Below are 9,750 nucleotides of genomic sequence, written 5' to 3'. Positions count from 1 at the left end.
GTACGTGTTGCACGTGTTCCTGGAGAGACGAAGAAAAAATCAATATGTCATCCAGGTAAACATATATGTACAGATCGACCATGTCTCGCAACACGTCATTAACGAGTGCTTGGAAGACTGCTGGCGAGTTCGTAAGCCCGAAAGGCATCACACAGTACTCAAAATGACCTCTAGGGGTGTTAAAGGCAGTCTTCCACTCATCCCCCTCCCTGATGCGGACCAAATGATAAGCATTACGTAAGTCCAATTTAGTGAAAACGGACGCTCCCTGCAACCTCTCAAAAGCTGAAGACATAAGCGGCAAAGGATAGGTATTCTTTACCGTTATGTTGTTCAGCCCTCGGTAGTCAATGCAAGGTCGCAAGGATCCGTCCTTCTTTCCCACAAAAAAGAACCCCGCCCCCGCTGGAGAAGAAGAAGGGCGGATAAACCCCGTTGCTAGAGAACTGGATATATATTTCTCCATGGCCGCCGTCTCTGGAATAGACAAAGAATATAACTTGCCCTTAGGCGGAGAAGTACCTGGCAATAACTCTATCGCACAGTCATAGGGACGATGAGGAGGAAGAGAATCAGCACGAGACTTACTGAACACCTCCTTCAGGTCGTGGTACTCCGCGGGCACGTTAGCCAAATCCACTGCTTCCCCCTGAAACACAGACTCAGAAACATTAACACCAGCAGACAAAAGACAAGACAAATGACATTCCTCGCTCCAGCTAACCACAGATCCGAGGCGCCAATCGATCCTGGGGTTGTGTTTCTGGAGCCAGGTGTGACCGAGAACAATGGGGGATTGAGGTGAGTCCGTGATGAAGAATGAAATCTCCTCCGTATGGTTGCCAGATGTGATGAGAGAAACAGGTAAGGTGGTCTGTGTGATGACTGGCAGTCTGTGTCCGTTGAGTGCAAAAGGTGCAATGGGGTGTTTGAGGGAGGTGAGAGGAATATTGAGTTTAGTAGCAAACTTAAAGTCCATGAAACTACCCTCGGCCCCAGAATCCAACAAAGCGTGATGATCGAGTGCGTGGGTGGACCACCGTAGACTCACCGGAAGGAGTGTCGATGTAGATGAGGTCTTCCTGGCAGAGATCCCACCCGATAGTAGCCTCCGTTTTACTATCGGGCTTGGTCTTTTACTGGACAGCGCTGGATGTGATGTTCTTGGCTGCCGCAGTATAAACATAGTCCCAGGGATCTCCGCCTGATCCTCTCCTCCCGGGAGAGCTGAGCTCGCCCCACCTGCATGGGTTCAAGATCTCCAGGTGGGCTGACCGCAACCTCTGAGTGCTGACGCTGAGCCTCCGGTCTGGTCGCGAGAACTGCTCTCCCCCTCCGTCTGGCGGCTTGGTCGAGTCGGTTGTCTACTCTGATGGTGAGGTCGGTCAGGCCATTGAGAGAAGTGGGGAGCTCGACGGCGCGGATCTCCTGTTGGATGCGGTCAGCCAACCCATGCAGGAAGTGATCCCACTGCGCCTCTTCGTTCCACTTACACTCCGCCGCCAGGGTGCGGAACTCAATGGAATAGTCGGATACGGACCTGTCTTCCTGACGTAGGTCCGTGAGAAGTCTTGCCGCCTCCCTCCCGGCGACGGAGCGGTCGAAGACCCGTCTCATCTCCTCCGAAAGGGCGTGGAACGAGGCACAGCAGCTGTCTTGGTTCTCCCACACCGCCGTCCCCCAGAGGGCAGCCCTCCCCGTCAGTAGTGACAAGACGAATGCCACCTTCATTTCCTCGGTGCAAAATGTGCGGGGCTGCAGGGCGAAGTGCAGAGAACAATGAGACAGAAATGATCGACAAAACTCTGGCTCACCCGCATATTTCTCAGGGATGGGGAGGCGTGGTTCGAACTGGGAAATCTCCCCGGAGACAATCGGCGGTGTGGGTGGCGTGGGAGGCGCAGCGGGTGGCGGTTGTAGTTGATGTTGAGCCTGGAGAGCGAGCTCGGACACCTTTGTAACGGATATGCAGATCATCGATTCAGGTGTTTAATTCAGATTTTCCAAATGAAACTCTTTTTGCACCAAGTGCCTGGCCTGGCGCCAGCCTGGCTGGACTTAAATTATTTACGATGCCCATGCGAGCTTCAAAGAAGAAACGAAAACCCCCAACCCAAATTCCTCCAACACACTGGAGACAAAGGAAACCTTTCGTATAAGTTCCTTACTTTCATTTTATTATTAATATGTATTTTAATTATGTTTATGGATTGCATAAAATGGTTAATCCTTGTTATGTGAAGAGTATAAGTTGCAAGCTCATACTTTAGGAAATGTCTCTCCTCACTTTAACCTTCTCAAAGAGAACCATGTTTCTGCAACCCCCACTTTTGCAGGTTGTAAAAGTTTACGACCACACAGGACAGGAGAGAAGCCAAATCACTGGCTTCTTTTGAACAATGCATTCTATGGAATGTATTCATTAACTTTCTGTTTTTATGTTTTATAAATGTATTACGTATTCCCTTTTGGTACATTTAGATGTTTCCCAACATCTGCAGTGTTATCATGTGTTAAGCAAATCTTTAAATGTGTAATTCGATCTAAAAATTAGATCTTTGATCATATATATATATTATGTTTAGTCTTGTTCTAATCGTCATGCTCTGACAGACCCATTTATCTAGCGCAAAGTAATGAAATATGTATGTAATCTGAATTACAAACTTGCTAGAATAAACCCTGGAATTTGGACAAGCCCTAGATCTCCAGGGGGGGGGGGGTTGTCTCCACAGAGACAAAGGAACTTTTCCCTCCGCTTCAGATCGCGGACTTTCATTGGCTGTTTACGCGAAAAAGGGGCGTGAACTATTTCAAGCTATAAGAATTGACCAAACAAGGTCCACCTCTCTTCTCGCTTTTTCTTCCTCTTCTTCTCGTTCTTGGTTCTCGGACACGCTGCTCTCCTGTGCGACCCTCCGCGCGGCATCGCGCCGCCCTCATAGCGCAAGCCCCCCCCCTCAGCACAGGGGCTGAGAGAAAAAGCCATTTTAATGGCTCCTTTAGAAGCTTTCATTTCGTTCGTTTCTTTTCTTTACTAAGTTTATTCAACTATTCGCCTCTCCACGCAAGGAAGGCGAATTCTGGGACATTGTTTGTTGAACCTTTCAAATACCGCGCGAGGACAGAACAAAGGACCACGTGCTCCACGCTCACGCAAAGATCCAGCGAAGCGTGCACGCGCGTCACATGGCCTCCAGCACACGCACGCTGTTTTCAAAAGGACAAGCGCACAAAGCTTCACAAAAAGACCACGCTCACGCGCTGGGCCATGCAAGTATCACTTTTCTATGGAGATTTAAATGCTGCTTTAAAGTGTTTTTATGATCTGATAGTTGTTGGCTTCCAAAAGTTACTGACTATGATTTTCATACCTGAGCTCCTTATGTGATCTCATTCTATTTTCTCTCTCTCTCTCTCTCTCTCTCTCTCTTTTATTTGGATTCGTTATGTATTGTATAAAGCTTACTGTTTGTATTGTCGTACGCATATTTACTCTGTGTGATTTGTAGTTTGATGTATTACTAGTTTAATTATTAAAAACCCATATACTGACGATTGGCTTGGACTCCACCCCACTCACATTACGAGTCACTGAGATGTCTGATCTATAGCTACAAGCTCTAAATTTAGAAACTAAATTTATCATAAGGATAGGATAATATTTTCATGGCCAGAGAATACTTTTCCTTGAATTATAAGGCGTGATAACTTTATTGAAAATTGATAGGTCTACAGTGGTTTGCTGGACATACCACGGTTTGATTTGCAGTAATTTACAGTAAGAGATATCACAATAATTGATATGAAGAATGTAATATTGACATATTAATGAGTAAGTTACAGTGCCCTGTGATTATTTATTGTTATAGGCAATTGAGCTATTTTTCATAATCAATCAAATTTAATGTAACTGTCATCTGAGATCTAAATTAATCATATTCCTGGTTAATTATTCAAATTCCCTATATATCATTTGAGTTAATTATTCTGTAAGACTCATTGTTGTTACATTATGGTGGAGAATGCGGGCATTTCAAACTTCGTTTTGTGAGCAATCAATCTATGTATATGGTTTTTAATAATTTCTGCACGTGCGCTATGAAATTATGTAATGTTACTTGTGAGATAAGTCGCAAGACGCGAACTCACTCAACTGACGGAGGCAAAAAGCTGGTCAGTCAGCGCGCTAGATATTTGTAGAAACTTAACAGTATAGTCACTGTTATTTTTAATGAAAGTAAACTGCAGTATAATGTTAAAAGTATCCTGTTAAGAAAGACCAAAATCTTTTTACAGTGAGAACATTTTAATATGAATAATTAAAAGATAAAGAAATCTTTTAATAGTTGCAACATGTAAATCTGAACATGAGCGATGTTCCTCTGATTCAGTTAAAAAGGCCTTGCTTATTGAATTCGTGGTAAACCACAATAATATTCAAAAATAAAACGATAAAAACTCCTGGTCTAAAATTGGCTTAGCTACCCGATTTTTAAACCTAAAACATTTAAATCATAAGTGCTATTTTGATAAATGTTTATTGGAGTCAACAGTTGGAAAATTCCTGTTTTTATTACAGTTGTGTTTTGGAAGTGAACGGATCCTTCTTCAACCTATGTTAATATAGCACCTCAGAGATTAAAACCTTTGGTTTGTTACTTGTGATTTTTGATGCAGAAAATCAGCCTGACAAACGATCAGATAATTTCTAAGTCATATTGAAATTGTAGTTCCGCTATCTAAACACCAGAGGGAACGTGTGGGTTAGAAATTTCAGGGTACACCCTGCTTTCTGATTCCAGCTTGCATGAGTGCAAAGCTGCCAACCTGTGGCCATTTCAGATAATGCGCTCTGATTGCTAATTTATAATCCCCTGTGATGTATATTTGAATTGGATGTCTAAATTCTCGATAATTATTTGCATTTACAGCTTTGCTCGTGCGAATATTATTACAGGGAAACAAAAGAATGTTCTCTGCCTTTGACTGTTTACATTTACTTTGAGTTTGGTTCAAACATGATTTGAATTAAAATGTAATTGTTAATAGTGGAAATCTAGATGTGTCAGGTCAACCACTGATTGACCCACTTAGAAGGTAAGCCATCTAGTGGCAGTCTCCTGTTAAATCGACTAACAGACCTCTGTCTTTTCCATTCTGTTTTGAAATTGCATGTCCACTTTTACCCTCTTTGATTAATCTCACACTGTTTGATTAATTTCATGATCATTAATGATGACTTACAAGCTATCAATGGTTATTATAGGATATTATTCAGATTTTCCTTTTTAATTCATACATGCTTATTTTAAATTTTGATTTAAACCAGTTTTGAATTTTTAATTTAAATTAAGTTTTCTGCTCAGCAGGTTAAAGACAGAGAAGCAGTACTTCCCCCCCCCCCCCTTGTGGTGAAAACCAGCTACTCCTTCTCCCTTGTTTCATTCCTGTCTTTTAATTTGATGTTTATTATTTTTCTTCTCTCTTTTGACTTAGGTTATTTTGATAATTACCATTATTATCATTATTCCTTTGTTTTGTTTTATTATTATTAGGTAAAGCTGTTACCTCTCCTCTCTACATATATAGTAACTCAATTGATGTTAAACAAACCAAACCTTAATTAACTTTAAGTTTCCTTTGTTCATCCTTTGTGTATTTGATTGTAGAACTCCCTCGGTGATTGGACAGTCATCTCAGGTTTCCAGTGAGCAAGGCTGCCCGACCGGTGTCACCGATACTGGCTGCGAGTGAAACTCGGTTCCTCTTGTCTCAAGAGACATCAGCAATTTTGGCACTCCAAAGGTTGTGCTAAAAGTCACAATCCGTTCGAGACGGCGCCACGCCAGAGTAACGGAGGACCGGGGACACTGCGGTTCAGTGTTTGGGGAGCACCGGGGAGGTTGACCAAGCCACTGGTTCCCACCTGAATGACTTCAATTCAACCAGGTGAACCAAAAGTGATAAAACCTATCCACTTATTATAAGCCACAGAATATTAGATATTCCCCCGGATATATTTTAAGTGTTCTGACCCTTTTACTGCTTTAAGCCACACCATATTTCTAGGTTTCCTACCCAGATAGCCCACTCACCTGTTGGCCCTATCTTAAAACCTAGCAGTAGGCTTAGGCCTCCTTATTCCCACTAACACATTGTGTTTCTATTGTTTTCATCTCATTTCAAGTGTTGTGTTTCACTTTGATCTTTTTCTACCCTCTGTTCTGTTGTGATTTGTTTCTTTCATTTCACATAGAGACAGTAACCTGGGAGCCACCAACGAAGTTAAATAGTAGAGCGACCACCAGCAGCCGGTGTCATCACACGACCCGCTAGGCTACTGCCTGTCAAATCTCCATTTCAGGTCCTTCGTTGACCCAAGTTAATTGGCTTGACTTAACTGTCTGACTGTTTGCATCAGTCAGCCCCAAAATTCTCATAAACGGCACAGCCCGTATGAATATAGCTCGTTAAACGTAGAACGAACTTGCATTGGTCTTTTTGTGTGTGTGTGCTGTGCTTCTCTCGCCGACAGAGAATCAGGATGTTCCAGGCATCCAGTCCAGCAGGCCACCTCTCGACATGGTTGAAAGCAGTGACGACCCCCTTCCTGCCCAAGGACGCCAGTAACCTGCAGCACCCAGAGCAACTAGACACCGAGCTAGATGAACTGATAGCACGCGATCCAAACCAAAGTGACTACTACAGAGAACTCGCCAGGATCTTCGGAAGCCTAGTTCCCATTCTCGTCGCCCAGGCACGGCTCAGTGAACGGAGCAACATCGCGGAGGAGGCCTGGAAGGACCAGGCCCCAACCCAGAGTCATCTTGATCAGCTCCTCCTCGAGACCCAGAACCAGCGCGAGAAAGAGGACGACACAGATCCAGAGCTACAGAAAGGAGTTGAAAGACTTCACAATGCCCTGCAAGATCTTCGCCTCGACACGGATCAAAGAGAACAGCTGGAGAGAGAAGCCAGAAAAGACCTCACCAAAAAACTCCATCAAGGTGACGCTCTCCTAAAAAGAGCAGAGACTGAATTGAAAGAAAGAGACTATAAAACCTGGGCCTGCAAAACACACTTGCAAGCGGCCCGAGCTAAATTCAACAAGCTTACTCTGCAGAGAGATGAGCTCCAAGATGAACTTGACACTGTTCACACCGAACTGAGACAATCTCACAGATTACAGAGTGGCTGGATCGGAGAAACGCACACCACAAAATTTCTCCCGGGCCACCACTCCAACCCTTTCAGCCAAGAACCCAGAGCTGGAAAAGGGGGTGTAATCTCCCTTCTAAGGAAATCACCAGCCAACTTACAAGAACATCTGTCAACAACGGAGGGAAGAGAACCCTTCCAGAGAACGCATGTCACCAAACCCTGCACTGATCACAGAGAACTTCACAAGCTAGCCAGAAGCATCTCCACATTCATTCCAGATCCTGCAGGAGGACATGATGTTCATGCTTCTTTACAAGCCATTGACTTTCATTTGCAAACTGTCGCCAACGTGACAGATGTGAACACATTGTACCTGTTAAAAATCACGTCCAGCCATGATGTGCATTGCTTTCTGGATCGTCAACCAGAGACTGTCAAAGCGTACTACCAGCAACTGCTACAGACTTTGATTCTTGAATTCTCTGATCCAAACTCAGACCATGGGCTCCTTATTGCTATGGACCTCAAACAGGGCCGATTTGAAAACCCACAGACTTTCTGTAGTCAGTTACAAAACACCTACTTCGGAGCATGCAACGAACCAGGTATGGAACAGGATTTCAACTTAAAAACTCTGTTCCTCCTAAACCTACATGCCATTTGGAGTTTTCATCTCAGAGTCCCAGTGTGTCCCCGTAACAGGATTACACAAGAGTTACGGAACTTAGCCCACAAAGCTTGCACCAAGCAAAAGACTATTTGTGAAAAGACTGTGAAAAAACCCAAAGTCTCTGAGCACTGCTTGGAGTTAACCCTAGATGGCATCCTACAACACCACAGTCACAGACATTTTTACAGAGAGTCAATACCGTTCCAAGCCAGCAGAGGGCAACACAGTGCAGCCACGTCTGAGACAGCAGAGATCCTGAGGGTGCTGAAAGTGCTTCTTCACATGAAAACTCACAAGGAAGATGAGCCAAGCACCCAGAACACTGCCCGTCATCTACAGACCACAGACCTAACTGTTACAGCACAAAGTGACAACAACACCCACGCTCCACAGTCAACAGCTGCACACCCTGAACGAGACAGCACAGGTCCTCACACCAGGTACCACAAACACAAGGTACCAGAAAATGCTGTTTTGACTACCTGCCTTCGCAGCGAGCTACACAAGACCGGTCCTCACCAACCACCGATCGTCACACCTGCCCTGATGCCAACATTCCTGGGCAGCCTTGTCAAAAAGGGGGTGGGCCGAAAAGGAGTCAACAGGGAAGACCTGATCGACACAGGATTAAACCTGACGGTGACCTCATCTTACCTTTTCAAAAGACTCCAATTTGAAGCTAAGAGACAAGATCGAACTCTTACACCTCAAACTTATGAACTGAATGTACAGGTGTACAGACAGGATGACATCCAGTTTGAACAGGTTGTTTCCATTCACCTGACATTCGTTCCGATGAGTCTAATACATCCCATGTATGTCCCACCAATGAACACTCATACATTGCTCATCGACAAAGACCTGCTAGAACACTTTGACCCTTTTCTGAACTTCAAACAGCTAAAAGACTTTGCTCAAGTGCGAGAACCTCTTTCTCTCCAGCCACACAGGTTGCTAGAGCCAGACTGTCAGGTCGCAGAGGTCACGGGAACTCCCACAGAGCCAGACGGTCAGGTCACAGAGGTCACGGGAACCCCAGCAGCCAGCCATGAGTACAACGCCCTAACAACAGGCCCAAGTTCAAGCCTCTGTACCTTAGTCAACAAACAGGGTACGGTGGTACCAGCTTACACCAAAGGGGTCGCTGTTCGGCTCAACCTGCAAGGTGGTCAAACCTTACACCACACGCTGGGTTTCTTCCAATCCTCACCTGAATGTGTGGAACTCGGACTCACACTTGCAAACAACAAGCATGTCAAACACCAAAACCTGTTCCAGCAATGTGATAACATCACAAAAACACACAATGTGATCGTGTACTGGAAGAAGGTAAAAGGACACTCGAAGTTACCAAGTCTAGACGAGGACTTTAAAGATCACACTGACACCCTTGCCAAAACTGGCACACTAAACAACATTCTGTGGTCACTCCCAACCCACCCACCCACATTCAAGGTTGAAGTGATTACACACAGCACAAGAACTTTACTAGCTAAACTGCCTACCTCAGAATCGCTTACGCAGGCTCCGTTGTCTACACTGACCAACAAAGCGGATATGCGGGCTTCTGAAACCTCGATAATGACTTTGCTTTACCACCTCTCAGACCCCTCCATCCACCCTGGCAACCAGTCTACTGTCACTGGCAACCAGTCTACTGTCACTGGCAACCAGTCTACTGTCACTGGCAACCAGTCTACAGTCACTGACAACCAGTCTACTGTCACTGGCAACCAGTCTACAGTCACTGACAACCAAAGCCCCAGACCACTGCATGATACACAAACCATGCTGCGTGCACAGAACAATATTGTGGGTTGTGCACCGTCTGACATCACAATGCCAGGGCGTGTAATGCCACGGAGCAAAAGGGGGATAATGCCAATATATTTCCATGACGCAGCATGTGCTGCACC

Source organism: Carassius gibelio, chromosome A18 (assembly GCF_023724105.1).
Source record: "Carassius gibelio isolate Cgi1373 ecotype wild population from Czech Republic chromosome A18, carGib1.2-hapl.c, whole genome shotgun sequence".
NCBI classification, from domain to species: domain Eukaryota; kingdom Metazoa; phylum Chordata; class Actinopteri; order Cypriniformes; family Cyprinidae; genus Carassius; species Carassius gibelio.
The sequence above is the reverse complement of the archived record's forward strand: the minus strand, read 5'-3'. Positions refer to the sequence as shown.